The 19,682-nt window shown below is 39.8% G+C and overlaps 1 protein-coding gene across 2 annotated transcripts in view; it reads left to right on the top strand.

The window, feature by feature from the left end:
* The window catches only part of tprn (taperin), a 74,812-nt gene that overhangs the window by 43,049 nt on the left and 12,081 nt on the right, over nt 1-19,682 (top strand). The gene's annotated exons all lie outside the window — the stretch shown is intronic.

Here is a 19,682-nt window from a genome sequence, read left to right as displayed (position 1 = left end):
GATAGATAGATAGATAGATAGAGAGTAATATAAAATATTAAACCAAGAGTGATTTAAAATGGGTAAGTTTCAGATAGAAAATAAAATAGACAATGAGTGGATAAAACAGTTAATACACCAATTAGTTTACACTAGGCTATTTATGAGGTCTTAGCCAGGACATACTTAATGTAAACATGTGTAGCTTACCTTTGATTATTTGGGAGGCTTTCGTTTTCCCCATGGAAAATTTCTTTGCGATGGAAGAGTCTGGGAACATTCCAGCCACACACTTGTTGAAATCATCAAAGAAAGAGAGGCTAATGTTTTTCTTAGCTATTAGCATCGCCATCTTCACCTCAGACCTAATCAGTGTTGCCAGATACTGCTGACGTTTTCCAGCCCAAAATATGTTCAAAACCCGCCAAAATGCACTTGAAACCGCCCAACTTGGGCGGGAAACCGCCCAATCTGGCAACACTGGACTTAATCACTTGTTCAGCCTCGCCTCCGGACGTAGGTATGTAATTACTGATGCCTGAGAGGGCGGGGACGTGAATTCATGGCCCGACTTCCTGCTGTAAACTCCTGTCAGAGGCGCGTCATGAATTCTGGACCTACCGACTTTTTTATATTGTGAAAATACGGGACTTTTATATAATGTCAAAATACGGGATATTTTCGGGAAAATAAAAAAACGGGAAGACAGCGGGAAATAAGTCAAAATAAGGGATTTCCCGGGAAAAACGGGAGGGTTGACAGGTATGGTCACTGTTACCATCGTGAAGTTGATTATTTTCCTGTAACAGCACAACCAGTTTTTGTTTTACGAATTAAAGGCTACTTTAGACTTCTCTTAACGCTTAATTTCGTCTTGTTTTTGTTCTTTTGCAATGAAATCTGAAACCGTGTAAATTACTGAAGCAAATTCTAACTTGGCTATATGCTTTTGAGCTAATATGCCAAAAAAAAAAATCTATATAAAACCAATGTGAATTCAACCAAATGTGTATGAAAATATCCTCACTGGTTGAAACCTGTGAACTCTGGAGGTCACAGCATTCTGTGCGGTTAAAGCTTTTAAATGTTGTTGGTGTGATTTCTGTAGAAGGGTTGTCATTATAGGATTTTTGTCTTGCTGTAAAATAAATACTTTCCCTATATTTGATATTTTGAAGTGTTTAGTCAATGGGTTTTTTTTTTTTTTTTGAGGGACTTTCTAGTTCTTTACTCTCGGCACTCATGGATCTTGTGACGTCAATGCAAGTCACACATTTGCTTACACGCCCAATCCTTGTGCTTCTGGTTGAGGAGTTTAGCAATACCGTCACACGCTACACAGCTTCTGCAGCACATCCCAGTGTAATTTTACAGACCATATTTGTGTGGTGGATGTTGTTGCGGCTGAATTCTGGAAAACAAACTCCTTCCCCCCCCCCCATTATCTGTAGCCGCTTTATCCTGTTCTACAGGGTCGCAGGCAAGCTGGAGCCTATCCCAGCTGACTACGGGCGAAAGGCGGGGTACACCCTGGACAAGTCGCCAGGTCATTACAGGGCTGACGCATAGACACAGACAACCATTCACACTCACACCTACGGTCAATTTAGAGTCACCAGTTAACCTAACCTGCATGTCTTTGGACTTTGGGGGAAACCGGAGCACCCGGAGGAAACCCACGCGGACACGGGGAGAACATGCAAACTCCATACAGAAAGGCCCTCGCCAGCCACGGGGCTCGAACCCGGACCTTCTTGCTGTGAGGCGACGGCGCTAACCACTACACCACCGTGCCGCCCCTATTCTAAGATATGAAGTAATAAAAACTAATGGCCCTTTTCCACTACCCTTTTTCAGCTCACTTCAGCCCGACACGGCTCGCATTTCGACTACCTCAGAGCAGCACGACTCAGGTCGCTTCAGCCCTACTCAGCACCCAAAACTTGCACGGCTTTGAAGTGGGGCTGAAGCGAGCCAAACCGAGCCAAGTGGGGCTAGGGGCATGAGGAGACACTCCCCTGTGCACTGATTGGTGAGGAGGAGTGTCCTCACATGCCCACACATGCCCCGCGAGCACGCTGGGATCTGTAAACACCGTAAACCCGGAAGAAGAATAATTACGAATTACGAGAATTTCTGAAGCCTTATGTGCCTCGCCTCATCTATACGCTCTTGCCAATATCTGTTGGCGTTGTCTGTGACAACAAGCCACAGCACCAAGACCAGCAACACTAACGACTCCATGTTTATTGTTTACTATCCGGGTCGTGAGACTACCGCTTAAAAGGTGACTGTCACTGTTTGCGCCGCCTAACGACATCACGTGACGTCCACCCACTTTCGCTAACTCCACCCAATGTGTCCACCCACTTCCAGCCAGCACGGTTCAGCACGGTTGTAGTCGAAATGCAACCCCAACAGCCCCACTCAGCTCGACTCAGCCCAACTCAGCACGGCACGGCTCAGCCCGACTCAGCCGCGTTGGTAGTGGAAAAGCGGCATAAGTAAACAATATAAAAATAAGAGAAAATAATTAAACAAATGTGCAAATTTAGTAAACAGTAAGATAAAATAATGTGCAAATCAGGTGGACAACAGAGTAAATGGGGTCACGGTCTTGTTTACTGAGGTGGGGGGGCAGAGTGGGTCAGAAGTCTGAGGTATGGTACTATTATGGTACTATTGAGGTGATTGCCGGCTCTGAGTGGAATTTGAAAGTAATCATTAAATTAACTTTTCTTCCCGTTTGGATCAGTCCATGTGATCTCACCAAAGGTCTCCTGACTGACCGTATCAGATTTGCTTCAGACTTCCAAAGATTGCCATTCGTCCCAATAAACAGTGTGCAAAAATTTCAGTCTTGTATCTTTTGTTAGTTTTTGAAATGTAGATGCGTGAATAAGGGGGTGTGGCTCGAATTTTACCGTAAAACAAGTATAGAAAAACCCTTAAGTTCCATAAGCCAAAACTTTTGAAAGTCTGTCCATTTTCCCTCTCGGTCCTCTCTTACCAACAGGATGTTTGTTTCCACCCACAGAACTGTCGCTTACTCACTCACTCACTCACTCACTCAATGTTTTTTGTTTTTCGCACCATTCTGTGTCAACTCTACAGACTGTTGTTTGTGTGAAACCCCAGAAGATCCACCGTTTCTGAAACACTCAAATAAACCAGTCCATCTGGTGCAAACCAACACCCATGCCACAGTGAAAGGAAGTCACACTTTGAGATCACAATTTTTCCCATTCTGATGTTTGAACATTTAATTAACTGAAGCTCTTGATTTGTATCTGTATGATTTTTATGCATTGTGTTGCTGTCAATGGATCGGCTGATTAGAGAACTGTATAAAACAGCAGGTGGATGTATGGGTGTTCCTAATAAGGTGGCCGGCGAGTGTATATGAGTCTGTCTCAGAAACTGGGTACTGTGGGGGTACCCCACTAAATATACTCAGTCAATAAACTATACGGTTTTGAATAGTGATGTTGGATTTAATTTGAAATAAAATGATGAAAGAAATAATACAGATAAAACTAAATGTTTGATGTGAATATTCAGAATTTGGCAAAAATTCTGCAAATTTGTGGAAAAATGGCGGCTTGATCTGGGACATGATAAACGGTTGACTACATCGCATTCCCTTAAAAAGGCTGTAGTCCACTGAAAAGTCTACAGTTATCACGAATTGTATTTTAAGTTGTAACTTTATCCACCTAAGGATTGGTGCGCTCACAGAATAATCATAACCGTAATAAAACATCGTGCAAAATATTTCATCATCGTTGTAACTCCATTTTCCGCAGACCCAAAACCAATACGATCGTGTGTTTTGATCTAAACGGAAAGCCTCAGGGTCAAGGTCACGACCTCACCAAAAGTAGTAACTTAAAATCACTACGCCATAGAAAAATTTAGTTATAAATCTGTGATTTTGTTTTTTAAAACGAAAGCTGAAAGTTAGGTATAGAATATGTTAGAATATGTTACGATGGTAGCTGGTCTTGTATGAATTTCTGAGCTATAAAATGAGTTGTGGTCTATTTTTTACCGTAGCGTGTTATTTGTGTGCGGGGAAGGACACACATTAACAATTTGCATGTGTAGAATGGAATTTTCCACTCCAACAGTTAGAAGTTGATCGTGCTTCCATTTGCGGTCTTTGTTACACGGGTGATCTGTTCGGACGTTATCACTGAAAAGGTGAGTTTTGACAGTTTTATTTTGTTTTAGTCTGGCAGTATAAGGCAACAGAATGTTTTTGTTTCTTTTTCATCTTACTTTCATATTTCGTAGTGTTTGCATATTTTTGGCCAATATTTTGCAGCCATGGTCAATTTAGATCGAATTTTTGATAGAATCTACGGCCAGTCATTTTGCCCCGCCCCCGCCTCGCGCTCCGTCCGGTGCGGTAGTGATGTCCCGTTGCTCGCGCACTGCAGCAGAGACCCGCGCGACCTTCAGCCGGTACAGTCGCTGTTCTTTTACCACCGCCGTTATTCTCATCTTTCCGGTGTGTTCTTGATTTTTCCATTGTGTCCTATTTCGCCATATCAAATACCCAAACTGCATCATATTATTCATATTTAAGTGAATAATCAATTCAGTCATCATAACTTGGCATTTTTAACCCAAGCAATCAAAAAGAGGAAATTTATTCAATGTTTTCACTCATCTGTGAAGGAGGGGCTTTAATTCTTCATGATGATGTTATTTTAGATGTAAATCAATTTTACAAAAGCATTTGAATTGCAGTCAAAAAGATTTTCCACAGTGGAGGCCAGATAAAGCAAGATACTATCTTTATTCTTATTAAACATGACCAAAAGAAACATGGAGTGTTAGGTAAATGCAAAAAAAAAAAAAGTAAAATTAGAAGATTTATTTTTTGACCATAACGTCCCAAATGAGAGAGCAGTTTCTGAGACGGACCCATATATATATATTCATATGACTGCGATGCATAGAATATCAATAATGTAGTAATATGTTTTGTAAAAGCACACATCGTCGTGATTTGAATGCGAAGAGGATATTGGACTAAAAGTATAGCGCTTAACACATCTCTGTCTTACTAAGAACAGCTCGTGTGCTAGTTTAGTTCCAGCGCTTAGCCTCCATATGTTTACAGTTGGAGCCTCGTGGAGCTTAGAGAGGATTTAGGACAGGACACGCTCGCAAACTGAGAATGATAAGAGGGTTCGGGACACGTGTAACAGCATGGTCATGGGATTGCCTTATCGTCATGCTGGAATTAGTTTAAGGAAATTATTTATATTGTATGTTCTCGGATTTACAGACAGTAAGGAAGTAGGCTCCAGAGTTGGGATTGTTGGCAGTATAGATAAAGGAGGCATAGTTCAGTTAGGTGAGGTAAGGATGTTTATGTGAAATCAATATAGGAGGAAAAACATGCCTACACTGCAAAAAATGGCCTTTCAAAAATAAGAAATAAAAGATTAAAACAAAGCATATTTGCTTGAATCAGGTGAAAAAAATCTGCCAATGGAACTAGTCAAATTTGACTTGGTAAGATTTCTTAAAGTAAGATGAAAAATCTAACCTGTTTTTAGATGAAATAATTCCAAAATAAGATTGGGGAACTTATTATGCGAGATCTGATTAACTCAAAATAATCAAAATAGTTCTTATAAGATCGTACTTCTTACATTTAGCCATTCAAGTCATTTTTATTTATTTCATTTTAAGGGTATTTCACTTAAATTCATGACAAAGTCTTGGCAGTAAAAACTGAATTTAAGATAAATATACTAATATTAGGATTGTTAAATTCTACAACTAAGCATTGCTAGCTTAAAAGATTCTCCTTTTGTGACCTGTAATTAGTAAAATACTCTAGATATGAGACCAGAGACTATCTTGAATCAAGTTGACGACACGTGTAGCATTGCAACAAGTTTATTTTTTTTCCCATTTCAACATTCAAACATTAAAACATCTCTTAAGATTCCACTTCCCCAGGACCTCAGGCACCAAAAAAATAAATAAATTAATAAATAAATAAGTCTACGCATTTTGACTTACAGTGCTTACACAACGCCAAAGCAACAGTGCATTTTGGGGGCACTGACTATTCATGTGTACGAGGGGTTTACAAGATCAGGCACAAAAAAAACCAAACAAAAAAAAAAACAAAATGCTGAACTTAACTCACAGCATTCCAAAAAGACCTCACTAAAACACCCTCCACTCACTCACAGCCTTTTTGAAGGCACTTGTCTGGTCTAGAGTCTGTACAGCATCTAGGAGCTCACTCTGAATGACTGAGAAAACAGTCGCAGTAAACTTAGGATCTGTAAGGTGGAGTTGAATTGTAATGAAAGATTCAAAGATTTCAGTAAAGTTCATTTATTCCCAAAACAAGCATACTTTTTTTTTTTTCTTGAAACAAGATGAACCGGGCAGCACGGTGGTGTAGTGGTTAGCGCTGTCGCCTCACAGCAAGAAGGTCCGGGTTCGAGCCCCGTGGCCGGCGAGGGCCTTTCTGTATGGAGTTTGCATGTTCTCCCCGTGTCCGCGTGGGTTTCCTCCGGGTGCTCCGGTTTCCCCCACAGTCCAAAGACATGCAGGTTAGGTTAACTGGTGACTCTAAATTGACCGTAGGTGTGAATGTGAGTGTGAATGGTTGTCTGTGTCTATGTGTCAGCCCTGTGATGACCTGGCGACTTGTCCAGGGTGTACCCCGCCTTTCGCCCGTAGTCAGCTGGGATAGGCTCCAGCTTGCCTGCGACCCTGTAGAACAGGATAAAGCGGCTAGAGATAATGAGATGAGATGAGACGAGATGAACCGCCTTTGACAAATGTCCAAAATGTACTTACTTGTTTTAAAAAAAACTTGTTTTATTTTCAAAGGTGCTCCAAATAAGACTTTTTCAAGACATTTTGTCTATACAAGATTTTCAAGATAGACTGTCTAAAAACTAGCCTTTCTAGCTAAATGAGGTTTTGCTTGTTGGGCAATTATGTCTTATAATAAGGGTGGCTAGATGTTTTTTTTTTTTTTTTTGAATACTTTATTTTCACAATTTCACTTTTTCCACTTAACATACATACCTATAGGTACAATAAAACAAATCAAGACACAGAACAACCACACATACACAAAAAGAGACAGAACAACAACAAAAAAAAACTCTGAGAGAAAGATCAGAACCTTGGTCAATACAAAGAAAAATACAGAAATAAAACTATTACCAATCCCACACAGCAGCCCAAATCACAAACTGGTCATTTAGGTCTCATCAAGTAAATCCAAGAATGGTTTCCATGCTTTTTCATAATACTTTGGTGAGTTCCTTCTGCTAAAGCGAATCTGTTCCATCCTAGAAACCCAAACCATTTCGTTGAGCCACCTCTTAAAACATGGGGAAGATGGAGATTTCCAGTTAAGTAATATCAGTTTTTTGGCTGCTACCATGCCTGTTTTGAGAACCTGCTTACAGCAGGAAGGAAGGGTCGATGTCTTTTCAGAGGAACCAAAAATGGCCAGGTTACAGTCTAGTTGAATATTTGTTTTATATTGCTTAGAGAACCAGTTAAATATGTCACTCCAAAAGTTGTCCAGTACAGGACAGTACCAGAATAAATGTGCGAGTGAACCTTCGGCTCTGTTACATCTATCACACATGGGAGACACCGATTCAAATATTCTATTAAGTTTAATTTTAGAATAATGCAGTCTATGTATGACTTTAAATTGAATTAACCGATATCTAGAGTTTATAGAACACTTCCTTACATTGGACAGGCTCTCCTCCCATATTTCATCTGACAGTGGAACTCCCAGTTCTTTTTCCCATGTATCCCTGAGATAACTAGTACTCGCTGATGTCTCAAAAGCAACGACGAAGCGGGAAATCAAATGTTTGGAATTTGGTTGTAAGAGAAGTGTATCATAAAAGTTTTATAATTTTGTGGTCTTATTGGGAAATCTGAAATATGTTCCTTTACGGTGGCTAGATGTTTTGACTTGAAAATAGACAAATAAACTTCCTAAGATTTTTATTTTTTGCAGTGTAGGATAGTCAGAGTGAGTATTGGGTGCAGCTGAAACTGATACTATTCAGAGGAGTTGAACTGTAACGTTAAATACAGCAATAAGGAAGCGCAAAAGTAATCCCCTGCTCTCGATTAGTCAGACATTTGCATCTGATTGAGTTGGATTCCTTTCCAGTAGCTGAGTTTTTAGTTAAATTTATAATTGCCGTTATAGTTTGTTAATGGTTTACAGGCAAGCACTATTCCTGACGACTACCAGGGCCGTTGACAGCTTTGGCTGGGCCCGGGACAAAATAATCTGAGTGCCGCGCCCCCCCCCCCCCCCCCCCCCCCCCCCCACACACACACACATATGCGCGCACGCACATCGCCACACAGCAACCACCCACACCCAACCCCTCTTTTCACATTCTCCATTCACTCCAACCCTTAAATAACAGGTATTCCAAGCCCATTATAACAGTCAACCATTTTATTTCAACATTTCAACATATTTACAGTTTGAACATTTCCTTAGTCTGCAGCTATTCAGGTGCGAAATGCAATGCGCCAGACTTTTGCTGTGGCAAAGTCGTCAATAAGGTCATTGAAGTCCAGCTTCTTTTCAAGTTCGCGCTCTATAGAGAGCATAGCCAGCCCATTGAGCCTCTCCTGTGACATGTTTGAGCGCAGGTAGTTGATAAACCAAAATGATTGTTTACGGGATGGAACTGGGCCTCAATGAGAACGGAGTTATGGCTTTCCCAAAATCTGAACATAGAAGCATCACCACTAGTCACACATGGACTGGCCATTGGGAGTAGCGGGAGTTTTCCCGGTGGGCCGGTGGTTCAGCGTGGGCTGGCGGAGAAAAAAAAAAAAAAACAGTTGCGCGCTGGCCTTTAATATGATAAGCAATGTTAACAGTTTCTTTAAGAAACTGTTAACATTGCTTATCATATTAAAGGCCAGCGCGCAACTGTAATAAGCAATGTTAACAGTTTCTTAAAGAAACTGTTAACATTGCTTATCATATTAAAGGCCAGCGCGCAAATGTGTTTTTTTTTTTTTTTTTTTTTTCTCCGCCGGCCCACACTGAACCATCGGCCCACCGGGAAAACTCCCGCTACTCCCGATGGCCAGTCCGTGTGTGCCACTAGTGATGTGTACAGTGAGTTTTTCAGTGTATTTTTTTTTTTGTCTTGTTTTTCATAAACGTCCTTTCTGTACTCGATTTAGAATGTTACAAAAAAAATTGACACCCTCCCAACCACGTAACATTAGCCTATCTGACCTGGGGGCTGACACGTTTATTACGGATAAACCAAAAGGATTACAACGTTCCCTGGATATAGAACTGGACCGAGAAGATTTCAAAATCTTAACGTGTAAGCAACAACAATAAAACAGAGGTTGTTTTATTCATTTAGGGCTTATTAGGCTACTTTCATTAATTGCGCTTTTCATACAGGCCTATCATTTTTCACTTGAGCAAGGGAATTGTTTGAAGAGTATCCAGTCTAAGCGAAAGTTTAATGTTTTGCAACAGACTAACCTCAAAACACCCCATTTATAGCCCATTCGTTACATTAAACTCTATCTAGCTGGCAATTTCACATGCCGTCGTATCTACACGGGATGATTTCCAACAAAATAAGGTTTAATTAACAAGAGGCAGCGTTCCACGGGCTTTCAGCTAACCGGAGTCCAGCTCAGCGCAGCTCAGCAAGCGTGCCTAAATCATTTGGATATGATTGCGGGCCAATGTGCTATTCTTTGCTTCATTGAGATATATGCAACACAGTGTTATTAAACCGATATGTTTATGAAATAATTCAATGCCCTGTGCATTTCAGTGTTCACTCAGTGTACCCTGCTATCCCCTACTTTATAATTATGAATGGCGCGTTGCGCGTGCTGGGGTTACATTACGGGGCTGGAAAAAAGTTATCTGTGTCTTACCTGGCTCAGCTGCCCCACTGCCTTCACCACCTGCTGCATCATCTAAATCTTTTCTAAAATATCGATGCAGTGAGCCCCTGAGGCTCTTGGCTTCTTCATCTCTTTTTCTCTTTTCTTTTCTTTGCTCCTGACTTGTGCATATTGGCAAACGGGCTCGCACGCTTATTGTCGAAGCGTTATGATGGAATAGTGCCGTGTTATTTGGCGCCTTAATCAAAGACCAAACCATTTCTGCATTAGGGGTGGCAGGTGGGTTCTTGAATCTATTTTCGAAGACAATAAAGGCAAAAGAACCAGAAATCATTCATTGAATGCAAATATAGCGCATTTTTCTCCCCCAAATCAACACATTTTGAAATGAAACAGAATGATTAATGGCATCTTCATGAGGGACCAGTTCTGGGCCCCCCTTCATGCCTGGGCCCGGGACAAAATACCCGGTTGTCCCCCCCTGTCGACGGCCCTGACGACGACGACATGACCAGAGGAAAGAGAATGCAGGATACAGGAATGTCGAGTAAAAACAGTTACAGGTGCTTAAAGAAGGAAGATCATAAATGAGAGAAATGAAATGCTCCTGAAGATGTGCAAAGTCTCCAAACTTTTATTGCAAGGTTTGTTTTTTTTCTGCTCTTACGTGCAGATATATACTGTAGGAGTCTTATTCTATTCACATTCACTGGATATGAGCAATCGTCGGCTCTGATTGGCTACTCTACTACTAGGATATCAGCTCCTATTGCTGGGTTTCACGTGACGTCACATCCGCCTCATTAGTTATTCAAAACTTTAGCTGGTGGTCAACCAAAGCTCAGTTGGCAAAGCATTTGTACGGAGAAGCTGCATTGCTCGCATGAAAAACTCCTTACGCTTGCGTTTTTTCGGTTGTTCGAATCGATCAAGCCGTGAAACTGATAAGTTTCTTCAGGGTTCCTCATGAACTAATTAAAAAAAAAAAAAAAGGGTGAACGAACACAGGATTTCACAAAAAGATTTTGAGAAGGGTGGCTTTTGAACCTCTCGCTGAAATCGAAGCAAGCCGAGTCGAAGCGCGCTCGAGTTTGCAGTGGTCACTTGGTGAAAGGTTTGTATCCCTCTCAGCTACGTTCTTATTGTTTTCCAAGGACTTTTCTTGCTGTGTCGTTATTTTACGGTACTTTTGTTAGTCACGAAGCGCTAAAGTCCCCAGATGTTTTTTTGTTTACTCCTCACAAAGTCCATATGCATGAAGGTCGCGACAAAATTCTTCCCCAGCCGTGCAGTTAGAATGCGCCGTGATCACTTCTCCGTCTTGTTTAACTAAGATCCAGGTCTTTAAAGGGGTTTCTGATGATCTTTGTGAATGATTTAGCTGAGAGATAAGAGCCAACACAAGTGAGAATCAAGCCAACTGTTTTGTTTACACGTCAACTTGCAGCACTTCGTTGTAAAGACGCAGACAAAAAGCTTAAAAACATATTACACGGGCAAAAACAATCCAGGATTCATTCGGCAGCGACTTGATAGCGATGTCCTTTACCCAGCCACATAGAAAAAAGTCGTAAGCCTCCATACTCTTCCACGCTTTCATCTGTTTTGCGGCGTAGAAGGACGTCTGCAACACCAGATAGTTCGAGATGTCGGGGAACTCGACTGAAGGGTAGTTTTCGAGATCGTATGATAAATCCTTCTTCCCCAGAGTGTAGGGGTCGATTCCATTGCACATAGCGATCTTCTGAATATATCTAAAGCCAGCAGTGGCTTCTAGATTACGAGCATACTCTGATACAAGTTACCGCTAGTTGTTTGCACTACGGCAGTCGTTTTGGTTTGTTAGACCACCAGCTGAAGTCGCTAAGAAAAGTCACGTGACTGAAACCCAAGAACACCATGAGTAGAGAAAAGCTAAATGGCGGAGCGTGTTGCTGAACCAACCGAGGACGAAATAAAAACTACTCGAAAACAAAACCCCAAAAAATAAAAAATGATGCGTTCTTGCCATAAAATACTTTTAGTCTATTCCATATTTTGTTGCTTCCCCCCACCAAGAATTATTATTAGAGCCTTTTTCACAAAGAGCTCCTGTCATTTCGTCGGTTTGTTTACATTCCAAGGCGAAATGATTTTGTCGGATGTTTTTGTATAAAAAATTATTTATCAAATTTGCAAAAAATAAAAATGCTCTTTCTCAAAATTCAGTGAATGTGGATCGAATAAAACAGTTATTCGACTCAATCTCATCATACATGGCTTATAGCCGACTCGGTGCTATGTGCCTTGTCAGCTATCAGCTCATACAAGTTGATTTTCGTGAAATAACTTAAATATTTACCTCTGACAGCTGTGTTGCAGGAGGTCATGTTTTCATCTGTTTGTTTGTTCCCAACGTAACTCAAAGTAGTGAACGGATTTTGATAAATTTTTGAGGAAAAGGTGATCCATGGGCCAAGGAACAACTGATTTTAGATTTTGATGCAAATCTGGGTGGCACGGTGGTGTAGTGGTTAGCGCTGTCGCCTCACAGCAAGAAGGTCCGGGTTCGAGCCCCGGGGCCGACGAGGGCCTTTCTGTGCGGAGTTTGCATGTTGTCCGCGTGGGTTTCCTCCGGGTGCTCCGGTTTCCCCCACAGTCCAAAGACATGCAGGTTAGGTTAACTGGTGGCTCTAAATTGACCGTAGGTGTGAATGTGAGTGTGAATGGTTGTCTGTGTCTATGTGTCAGCCCTGTGATGACCTGGCGACTTGTCCAGGGTGTACCCCGCCTTTCGCCCGTAGTCAGCTGGGATAGGCTCCAGCTTGCCTGCGACCCTGTAGAAGGATAAAGCGGCTAGAGATAATGAGATGCAAATCTGGGTGTGTCTGTGGATCCAGGACTTTTTTTTGGTTGTTTGTTCCCAACATAACTCATAAAGTAGTGGACGGATTTGGATTTAATTTGGTGTACAACTTTAGCGTTATCCAAGATTCAAGTGATTTGATTTTGATGTTGATATGTGGCTTGGTGGTGGTGTGAACTCTCCTCTACCTAATGCCCTTCTAGTTTGGGACATCTAGTGAGACCGAGGTCTGCCTTTGGTTTTAACAGCCTGGTTCGAGGTTATTTTTTGGTTCTCCTCTGTAGTGGGGATGTTATGGTTTGAAATTTTCACGATATGATCATTGTGTTTAAAAAAAAAAAAAAAAACTTTTTTTTTATTATTATTTTTTTTAAGTGTCACGGTTTCTTGGTACTCACTGACCATTTAAAACGCACATTGTTTAAAGGTTAATGTGAAAATGAAAAGAGATATTTGTGACGTAGTGTTATTTTAGTTTTGTTACAAAAGTTTCTTCGCACAAACTTGTTTGAAGCTGTCAATATTAATATCGTCCTGCATCACCAAAATCTAGTATGTAAAGATTTGATTTAACCCTTTACACGCCACAAAGTGTCTTTTTTATTTCAGTGACTGGCCAGTTAATTTTGTGTGTGTGTGTGTGTGTGTGTGTGTGTGTGTGTGTGTGTGTGTGTAAAGTCACAATTTAGAAATCATTTCCTGATCTCTACACTTAACACATTCGTTCCTGAGGTTATCGCACGAATGATTGTATGTTTTGAGATAAAGCATGTGCATGTATGAGGATCAGCGTTTAGACTCAAACTACTGTTCAGTGTATTCACAGCATCATTTGAATAATATTTAAACATTCTCACTTTGCCTTTAATAAACTATACACCTAGTCAGGTGTTGAGTTTTATAATCCCAACTATACCCAAGCAAGATTTGCATTGTGCTTTATTTATTTATTTAGTTTTCCAAAGTGCAGCGCACTTTTTTAAATAATTAAGTAAAAAGGACCAAACTTACACATGCAGCCTGTAAGCTGGAAATGCGGTCCTGGAAAAGTAATTAAAAATTAATTTTCGTTTTCCAGACCTGGAAATGTGTGTGTTTTTTTTGTTTTTTTTTTTGTTTTTTTTTTGAGGACTATTATCATGGTAGCTGCGGGGTCTTAAAAGTCTTAAATTTAATATTCCAAAATTAAGGCCTTAAAAAGTCTTAAATTGCTTTGCCCAAGTCTTAATTTTTTTAAACAAAGGTCTTAAATTTACTCATACTATTCTACGATGTGAAAACGTGGGTTTTGCGTAACATCAGTGAATTTCTTGGAGTATGCGCAAAGAAAGGAACAATATCGATACATTTTCGCGCCGGCACAATCGTCGGAGTCCGTGGTGGAGAGGAGACTCCGTGAATCGCAGCATGGAGAAGTGTCGTTTTAATCAGCAGTGGCTTTCAGATGAAAGATATCGTGATTGGGTGAGGGAGGTTCCTGGAAGCGACGTTGAAGCAAGATGCTGTGTTTGTTGAAAGACCTTCAAGTTGTCCACTATAGGCCATTTCGCTTTAGAGTCTCACATGAAGAGCTCAGAACACATTGCATCTGCCCTCCACCGCCGCCAGCCCATCGCTCAGTTCTGCACGGTTCAATCTCCGAATGCACCTGGAGTTGGCACTAGCACCACTGTCGAACGTCAGCAGCATCAGCCAAGCCAGACATCATCGGCAAGGCTAGCAACAACACAAGGGCCGAGCAGTGGCATGATGGGTGTCGGTGGAACCCCGACACTTCGGGCAGAGGTGCTCTGGATTTTAAAAACAATTACAGAACACCACTCGTACAGCTCGAATGAGGGCATAAGTGAACTCTTTAAGGCTGTGTTCCCAGACTCGGAAGTCACTACAACATTCTCCTGTGGAAAAAACAAAACGTCTTACACAACAAAATTCGGTCTTGTTCCTTATATAACGAAGGAGTTGGTCAAAGACGTTAACGAGGCAAGTGGTGGATTTATCTCATTGTGTCTCTTATCTATCCACCTCCACATCTGTCTTCCCTCCCTCTCTTGTTTACTAGGAGTATTTACATTTCTTTTTATTCTTCAAAATGTAAAATGGTTGAAGCAAGTTGAATGCTGGGAAACTAAGACAAATAGTTTGTCTGTTTATCATCTCTGGGTGCATGGTCATAATTAGTTTAGAGACCGTTCTTTAGGCCTTGAGTTGGGCCCTCAGTTTGGCTTTTTGACTGGTGAGTGCACACCATTGTACCAATGTATTGGTACGCCAATTGCATTTTTGTGCACCTTTAAGAGACTTTAGGCTTTATCTATCTATCTATCTATCTATCTATCTATCTATCTATCTATCTATCTATCTATCTATCTATCTATCTATCTATCTATCTATCTATCTCCCCCTCGTCTCTTATCTATCTATCTATCTATCTATCTATCTATCTATCTATCTATCTATCTATCTATCTATCTATCTATCTCCCCCTCGTCTCTTATCTATCTATCTATCTATCTATCTATCTATCTATCTATCTATCTATCTATCTATCTATCTATCTCCCCCTCGTCTCTTATCTATCTATCTATCTATCTATCTATCTATCTATCTATCTATCTATCTATCTATCTATCTCCCCCTCGTCTCTTATCTATCTATCTATCTATCTATCTATCTATCTATCTATCTATCTATCTATCTATCTCCCCCTCGTCTCTTATCTATCTATCTATCTATCTATCTATCTATCTATCTATCTATCTATCTATCTATCTATCTATCTATCTCCCCCTCGTCTCTTATCTATCTATCTATCTATCTATCTATCTATCTATCTATCTATCTATCTATCTATCTATCTATCTATCTATCTCCCCCTCGTCTCTTATCTATCTATCTATCTATCTATCTATCTATCTATCTATCTATCTATCTATCTATCTATCCCCCTCGTCTCTTATCTATCTATCTATCTATCTATCTATCTATCTATCTATCTATCTATCTATCTATCTATCTATCCCCCTCATCTATCTATCTATCTATCTATCTATCTATCTATCTATCTATCTATCTATCTATCTATCTATCTATCTCCCCCTCGTCTCCTATCTATCTATCTATCTATCTATCTATCTATCTATCTATCTATCTATCTATCTATCTATCTATCTATCTATCCCCCTCGTCTCCTATCTATCTATCTATCTATCTATCTATCTATCTATCTATCTATCTATCTATCTATCCCCCTCGTCTCTTATCTATCTCTATCTATCTATCTATCTATCTATCTATCCCCCTCATCTATCTATCTATCTATCTATCTATCTATCTATCTATCTATCTATCTATCTATCTATCTATCTATCTCCCCCTCGTCTCCTATCTATCTATCTATCTATCTATCTATCTATCTATCTATCTATCTATCTATCCCCCTCGTCTCTTATCTATCTATCTATCTATCTATCTATCTATCTATCTATCTATCTATCTCCCCCTCGTCTCTTATCTATCTATCTATCTATCTATCTATCTATCTATCTATCTATCTATCTATCTATCTATCTATCTATCTCCCCCTCGTCTCCTATCTATCTATCTATCTATCTATCTATCTATCTATCTATCTATCTATCTATCTATCTATCTATCTATCTATCTATCCCCCTCGTCTCTTATCTATCTATCTATCTATCTATCTATCTATCTATCTATCTATCTATCCCCCTCATCTATCTATCTATCTATCTATCTATCTATCTATCTATCTATCTATCTATCTATCTATCTATCTATCTATCTATCTATCTATCTATCTATCTATCCCCCTCGTCTCTTATCTATCTATCTATCTATCTATCTATCTATCTATCTATCTATCTATCTATCTATCTATCTCCCCCTCGTCTCTTATCTATCTATGCCCCTCTGTATCTCTCTCCCTCCCTCGTTTACAAGGGTACAAAATGTAAAATGGTTGAAGCAAGTGCTGGGAAACTAAGACAAAGAGTTTGTCTGTTTAGAGTGTTGTGAATGTTTTGATATTTTATTTAAAAAAAAATACACCCACATCACTTTTTTTATTTTAAGTATCATCTCTGGGTGCACGGTCATAATTATTTCAGAGACAGTTCTTTAGGCCTCGAGTTGGGCCTTCGGTTTGGCTTTCTGACTGGTGAGTGCACACCTTTGGCATTAATGTGTTTGTATGCCTATTGCATTTTTGTGTACCTTTAAGGCCATGACGTGGCCCCTACGTTGTGCTCCTTTCTTCCAGGTTTAGACTTGGTTTTTTGTCTTGAATGTGAAGATTCGACAAGCAATGCACATAATGACTTTTGTATATAATTTTTATAATAAAAGTATTTTTACTTGAAACATTTGTCATTATTGTGAATTTGATCTGGTGTTCTACGACCACATAATGGGTGCGATGTAGGTCTTAATTCTCATTTAAGTGGTCTTAAAAAGGTCTTAAAGTCTTAAATTTATGGTGGTCAAACCTGGGGAAACCCTGATTATATATCAGGTTTTGGAAATGCTGTGGAATTTTGTGTTTAGCATAAATAAATAAAATGATAGATAGATAACATTATGTAAATAAATTAAGTAAATGTTATTTAAATTTTATTTGCACTTAATTCAAAGAAAATTCATTAGTTATTTATATATTATATTAATGGCATTTAGCAGACGTTCTTATCCAGATCGACGTACAACATCCCAGAGCAACATACTGGGGAGCAGATGGGGTTAGATGCCTTGCTCAAGGGCGCTTCAGCCATTCCTCCTGGTCCAGGGAATCAAACCAGCAACCTTCTGTTCCCAAAGCTGCTTCATACAGTCACTTTTTTTTTTTTTTTTTTTTTTTAAAACATTCAGTACTTTTTGTTAAAATTAACACCTAATGTTTTAGCAAAGTAACTTAAAAATTTGAACATTTAAGTAAAGCATACATTTTAACAGGATTGGAAAATATCAGACTTTTTTCTTTCCAGTAAAATATATGTAAATTTAAAAATGCAGATTGTTCAGTACCAGCTGTAGTATTTAATCTACAAGCTTAAGTTTTAATGAGGCATCATTTCAAGACCAGTTAAATTCTCAGACCAGGTAATTACAAGGCGAATAGCTGGACGAACACGTTATTAGAAAAATCCAGCATGTATATCTGTAGCAAGACGATGACCCGAAACACACTGCCAAAACAACGGACTTTATCGGGGGGGAAAGTGGAAGGTTTTAAACTGGCCAAGTCAGAAACTTTTCAGCTGATCATGATTTCTTTACATTACTTGTATCATAATTAAAAAATTTCCCCCCTCTGATCTTCATTGTGTGCTAAGGGTGTACAAACTTTTGCACTGATTGTAATAATGATGCGTTTGCACAGCTTTAATTTAATGCCACGTATCGTTGCTGCTGTAACGCAGTTCATCCCACAGCGCTGTCGAATGTTGAGGTTTGTAGATGTAGCTCCAGTGTCGGCGTTTTTTTTTTTTCTTTCTTCCAGCAAGCGTTAAAGCTGTTGTTTTATGTTTTCCGACATGAGAAAGGCCTTGTGGTTTTTCGGGAACGTGACAAGCTGCATTTTGTAGGGTGTTCACACGGCACATATTTGCATCGATGCTGCACCGATGTATTTTGTTGCGATATATCTTACACCGGTGTAAATTTTGCGCAGCGTTCACACGTCACAACCCTGCTTACTAGAGAGAAGCGTGTTAGCACCGGTGCAGCCCCACTTGTGGTCACACAGCAGTTTCTGCGACCGTGCAATAGTAGCAAAAACTTTATTACTATAATTTCCTTTGATAGTAATAAAGTTTTGATATTTTTATTACTATCATTTCCTATCATTATTACTATCATTTGCGATAGTAATAATGCGGAAATGAAATATGCGCATGCGTGAAAATGTACTTCCTTTTCCCGGTTGTCATGGCATCACCAATTGCCGGGAAAACAACGTGGATGAAGACACCAGTGTTGCCAGATATTGCTGATGTTTTCCAGCCCAAAATATGTTCAAATCCGCCAAAATGCACTTAAAACTGCCCAATCTGGCAACACTGGAAGACATGCAGTTCTGTTGTTGTTGATATTCACCATTTTGGAAGCGCAAAATACCAGGATGCAAATTATGCAGTGCCCGTATGTAATCAACTCTCCTCACGCGTAGCGAGTCTACCCCTGTAGCGTTCAGACGTCCCATTTTATATCGGTGCTGCCCCGCAAACTAGCATTTACTCCGGAGTAAATTTCTTAAACCACCTCCCAAGCAGGGTTAGATTTGCACCGGTTTAAGCAGCTTTCAGGGGCGACACCGGTATAACTTTGTACCATGTGAACACACTACCGGGGCAGCCCCGGTGCTACACCGGAGTAAAAGTTGCCGTGTGAACGCCCCTTTGTTTCGTTTTTGCCTTATTAACTTAAACAGAGGGGGGAAAAACAGAGGCTGAGTTGTTTGTTTGTTTTTGTTTATAGCTGCTGTATTGTAAGTGCTAACAGGAATTAAGTTGTTTTGTGAACGTTCAACATCGTTAAATGTAGCAATAAATGGTTAAAAAGTACATTGTAGTGTTCTTTAGATTAAAAACCTATTTGCTGACAATCTGCTGGGGAATAAAAAGAATAAAACTCTTCTGCACATGCTGTTATTGGAAAATGATCAACTTTGGGGTGGTAACATCACGCCACAGTGCTGTTGATTTATTTTCTTATAATCGCACGTTAAAAAAAAAAAGTTTAATTTTTTAACTTATTGAACTTATTTACCTATGTTTATCGAATAACTAAGATGCATTGGAACAGATCATGAATAATGAGTAATACATCTCACCATCCGTCATTGATTATTTTTCTATAATGGCACACCTTGGAGATGGTTTGTTTGTTTGTTTGTTTTCCCCTCTCTCTC

Source organism: Neoarius graeffei, chromosome 28, assembly GCF_027579695.1.
Source record: "Neoarius graeffei isolate fNeoGra1 chromosome 28, fNeoGra1.pri, whole genome shotgun sequence".
Lineage (NCBI taxonomy): Eukaryota > Metazoa > Chordata > Actinopteri > Siluriformes > Ariidae > Neoarius > Neoarius graeffei.
This window is presented reverse-complemented; position numbering and strand designations above follow the sequence as displayed.